Below are 6,000 nucleotides of genomic sequence, written 5' to 3'. Positions count from 1 at the left end.
TTTAATTTAAAAAGCATTTTTAAAAATCCTACTGTTTGCTCCCGGTTATTTTTATTTGTTTTGCAAAAACCCTGGCGCGTGTGCTCTTTATTAGTATTTGATTGGTGTACGGCCTCGCTGACATGCAATAATTGCCGCTAGCCCCACTGCCGCCGTGCTACACCCGCTACCCCGTACAACCGGTCGACCGTTCGCCCGCACATCCCAGAACTACCCCTTTTGTTTATTATTATTTCAAAAGTCGCGTGCGTCGTTAAGGCCCACCTAAATCGTTATAAGTCGACAACGCAGTAATCACTAGGGATTATAACTACCTCAATTTTTAATGCAGGCAGCTCCCGTCAATATAATGAAAGAGGAACATTTATTGACGGTATATTTATAATAATATAATAATATACGAGGGGCATACGCCGTGCGCCACGTCTATAGAATCGGAATTCTACATGATGTTAGACATACGAATGGAAATAATAAAACGGAATTATTTTTCAAATGATCATAATTTGCAGTCAAATGGATGTCATTAGATATACGAGTATATTACCGGAAATTTCAATAATTTAAAAATTAGGCATAATGTCACGTGATTTCAAAAAATATACCAAATAACGATTATTTTTAAATTGTAATATGACTATTCACTATGTTCGAAATATATTATTTTTTCAAAATCGAATTTACAAGTATAATCAATGTTTTTTAATAAACTTTACTAACTCACTTTTACACCTTTTTGTTTTTGTTGGCAAGGTGGCACACTAGTAAACATATTTGTACCTATGTCAATAGATATGTGTAATATTCTTATATTTATTATTCAATTATTGATCTCCGTGTCCTATCGGAACATGACATGGCAGCACTCTTGCCACATCACATATAACTCATAAATGCCATAATATTTAAGAAGCAATAAAGAACTACATTATTATTTTTCATAGGATGTGTAAGATTCTTTTTACCTCGAGCTACCAAATCCATCATACATAACAATAATCCTACAGTAGTTACCTATAATTACAACATTAATTTTTCCATAAATGTATAGTTCAATGCGTGGGTACCTATCTGTTATACTATAATTGTGTACTAACACTCATGAAAGTTCTGAAAATCGAAATAAACGTCCTCATAAATTATATAATTAATAATCATATGTAACGATAAAATAATTTTCTAAAATGCTACAAAGTCCCACCAATAGTCGCCGATTAAACACATGTCATGGAATTGTAAACGTTTATCGCTATGCCTAATCGTTAATAATCAATGATTTTACGAGTCAGTAGTTCTTGCAACACCATGGATACCATATGTATATCCGTAAGGGGCATAGTCAAATCCAAATTATAATTATAATTTATCAAAGTAACAAATTTTAAAAATGAAAACTGATGGCATGGGTAGGTTAAATCTATAATTTAACACGAATACCAAACAATTATATTACAAGGGCTTAATATATATGTAAAATGCAAATTATGTCACATCACTATTAAAGCGATTTACAAAAACAATATAGCATACCTACCTATTTACAACAATTTATCAAATTAAAAATAATTCCACATTCACGGTTGTCCAATACAATAGGCTGTTTTTATTTTACCGAAATATTAAGCATTAAAAAAATATATAATGTTGCTTGTAAGCTAAAAGGCATTCATTATTTATTAATTATGATTTACTTTTTCAAATTAACATTGCCACGCACATAGCGTTTTGGAGAATTTTCAGACTATAAGTAACAATTTTTAATGTGGATTTTTTTTTGAAGAAAAACATTTTACTATCAGCTAATCGTTCAATTATGTAAATAATATTCAGACTTAATTTGTAGTCATTATGCTTTTAAGCTTTAAAGTTGAATTTAAATTTTAAATGTATGTGCAATACTTATTAGGACTATTAACTTTTGCTGTGAAAATAATCTCGGAGTTCTTATGTTATAGTATTTATATAATATGCGTATGAGATCTATAGAGTATGATTGCAATATGTTATCCGAATAACTTTTAAAATATTTAAATTGATGTAAACAATTACGAGTAAGTTGTACCTAAGTACTGGTATTATTTGATTAGAAATAACTAGTAAGTTTTAAAATCTACAACGTCTTATATATATGTATAAGTACCTACTCTGCTATACTACGCATTACTATTTTTAATTTTCTATATTTTGTGAACAACGTAACCATATAAATATAATTACATTTAGCATACAATTATTATATATTCATATTATGATTTTCATTTTTTGTTTTAATTAAAATAGTTTTATTACCTAATTATTATATATTTCAAGGTCTAATTTTTCAAATAAATATTTTATTAGTAAATTTTAATATTTTATCTTTGTGTAAGCAATTTCTATACTATGCTTTTACTATTGGCGGTATTATGCATGCCAATAATTGCACATAGACCTATACATACTTCACTATAAGTTGATTTCAATTTGAAGTTTCGTGTAATTATAATTTATAATAATAATGAGTAGTTGTATTTATTACACTTATTACTTATATAATGGTGGTAAAAATTATACAGACTCAATACGTAGCATTATTATTGAAATTACACGATATCTGGTATGTAATTTGGTTTAACCAATAAAAAGGACGAGGTGCGGACTGATCAAGTTTCAAGTAGCCAAGACGGGTTCTTCGAGCAAAGAAAGAGGACACTCAAAGTTGGAGAGGTGCTCAAAAAGCTGCCGCTTTGTTGATGTTTCCGGGCGGAAACGGCACGCTCAAATAAATTTATTTCCTTTTACAAAAACCTCAGAGCTAAGGTGTCAGTTGATGAGAGGCTCTTCTTCACAAAGTACCCTATTGAATAATCGCCAAAGCTGCCATTGCTCGTTATAATACATTGACACATTTTCATCTTGTTAACATTTGTGTATACAGCAATATTTCTATGAATTACTTCGAATCATCAAAACACAAGTGATTTTCATGACGCATATGGAAAACGTGTATTGAATATGAATAATAATTATATAAAACAAATATATGATTATTAATTCAAATCAGTCGTAATTCTACAAATCGTATATACATAGAAATAACATCATACTTTTGTTCTTTCTTATATTGTTTTTACATCAACCGTAATAAATCAAACAGAAATATAATAAAATAAAATAAAATTACAGTTTTATTTTTGCTGGCTTTGCTGCAGGATTAACATGAATGAGATATTTGATTAACAATTAGTATAGTAGAATATAACAACTAATGTGTATAATAATATATGTACGGTTCAGTTGTTTAAAACCAACCTAGCTGATAATTAAAACTTTTTAACCGGACTACATAAGACTGCTTCAAAAACTGACTCATCCAGGCCTGGCTTACTTCTAACAAATGTTTCAAGGGCTAGTTCTGGTTGTCAGGTAAGGTTAGACTATACAGTGATGAATTGATTTATACCATCCATCTGTTCTATTGAATAATAATAATGTATTTTTCAGAATTTGTTCATAAATTGTAATTCCTGTTTATTTATACCTATATAAGTGTTGATGTCTTTTGTGCATTGAATTCAGTAGTAAGTAAAAATAAATTGGTTTCTGGGTCTCTGCTCAAATTAAACATCTGAATGTGATTAGACGTCAGTTCATCGGGACGGAAAATCATAAAAGTATAGGTTTGTAATAATATGTACACACCTATGGGCCCTATAATGGGTACGACACCACTACAACGATGTTTGGCGACATTTGTTTTATATACACATGTGTAATATAGGTAAAATGTAACTATATATAATATACATATACATGTCGGATATATTTATAAATCACCCCTTATATATAATATAGTATATATATATACCCGCACACGGGCAGACAGGTAGATACATATTAATTTCAGTCGGCTGCGATGTAACTGGATACCGATTGAAATGCGATGCGCGAGTCGGGGCGTGCTCCGCCACCGCCGTATAGTCGCGTGTCCCGTGATTATTTTTGACTGCTGTAAACCGGGAACAATGCGCGGGGGAGATTTCGTGTATAATCCGCCGTGAACTCGAAACAATTCCAATATAATATTATAGCGATGCAGAGCAACGGCAGGTGAAGTGGCCCAATAAAACGGTTCAAACGACTCTAATCTTCCTTGCCCCGCGATGCGGAAACAAAAGGTCGGACACGTCACGTATATATATATATATATATAAATAAATAAAATGCAGCGCATCTAATCTACGTATTTATATGGGTCGTGGATATGACTGCTCCAAACAAGCAAAACTAGTTTGACGGATATCGTATATTATTATTATTGTATAGGTTTACATGATTGGATGTTAAAAATAGTATATACTATATTTTAATTTGTCAATAATAAGTAGTTTTAATACGCGATGAAGTGCTGTTTTGTAATATAATTATATTATACAAAATATTATGTAATAATGTAGTTAATAGGACCGGTATTTCAATGCAGTGTTATATTTTGGGGTGCTCTAAACGTAAGTGCATCTTATGTACATCAAGCATGTCTCAGTCAAGCAATCTCAAGCATGATTCGTATCGTGCATATAAAAAATAAAAAATATTATGGGTACTTCAAATGTGAAACTTTTTTTTTTTCAACAGTTTTAGCATTTTTAAAATTGTTAGTACCTACATATTAAGACATAGTGCAAGCTTTTACTGTGAATTAGAATATTGAAGATATTATATCAAGAAATGTTGTTTTATAATCATTTTTTAGGTAATTTTCATCTACATCAAATATCAATCGTTCTATTTATGAATACAATAACGTCTTTTTTTATTTATCTACAGAAATTATAAGATGTGCCGCCTTACCGGACTTAAACAACATTAATAATTAATTGGTCGGTTGAAGTTACATTGCAATCTTATTTATTTCAAGTATACTGCTTATTTATTGCGATTGCCCAAGTTTGGTACTTTTTGTTATATTGTTAGTTTGGATCAGATTAAAAAGTTCAGAATTTAGAAAATTCTGGAAGTTTAACTGTCGTAAGTCGTTGTCCTTTCACTTGTATGCATATCAAATAAAATCTTCTATTTAGGTCGTGATGTTTTAAGGTTATAATTGCTTTAAAAAGTCATGAATAATAGCCCACCGATCAGTCTATGTCATCATAAGACCAACTGAAAAAATAGGGAGCATGAGGATTCTCAGTTTTTCATTGAAATTGCGCCCCTGTTATTATAGAAATACGCATTTCAGTTTATCCAGCTTATTTTCATGATTAATGCCAACACGACATGTTGAAACGGATTTTTGATAAGAAAAACCAATAAGTGGGTACCTATAATTATTGTAAACAAAAATAAATTTATAATAGATTGAGGCCAGTTGAAACCGTTTTATGGCTCGTATCGTGGACCCTGATAATAACATAAAAACTTCATAACTCCCCACTAATATGAATACATGATGTCATTATTTACTCGACGAACCACCCTGTATACATTATTTGAACGTTAAATAAACATCATAGTATAAATATCATAATATACAATAAATAGTTGAAATTCGTTTTTTTTTTATTATTTCCATGTAGATTTGGCAGTTTTAACTCCAACTATATGGTTGAATGGGTTTATTGAAAACGCGAGCCCCCTTGAAAAATTTTTAACATAACAGTGCCACTCGAAAGTCCATTTCTATGTCACCACAATGCATTCCGTTCGTCGATTAGTGATATTGCACCAGGTATTTTTTTTATTATTATCGTTTTGTAGTTCTAACAATAATAATTACACGTCCGGAGGAGAAAATGTATTATTCGAGGGGGGTATTTTGGAGTAGGTACTCTTAAAAACAACGTTCCTTATGCCCCCCATCCGTGATGTAACGGAGTTTTTCTAAAAAATGTACATGCTCGACATTCAAAACAATGGGCTCTCAAATTCTCCCCCCACCTATAAATTATAATACATCGGCATTAAGAAATGATTCTGAATGGAATTCATATACCTACTGAGGAATAAATCATGATGTTT

Source organism: Myzus persicae, unplaced genomic scaffold (assembly GCF_001856785.1).
Source record: "Myzus persicae strain clone G006 unplaced genomic scaffold, MPER_G0061.0, whole genome shotgun sequence".
In the NCBI taxonomy this organism is placed as follows: domain Eukaryota; kingdom Metazoa; phylum Arthropoda; class Insecta; order Hemiptera; family Aphididae; genus Myzus; species Myzus persicae.
Note: the sequence above shows the minus strand (reverse complement) of the source record.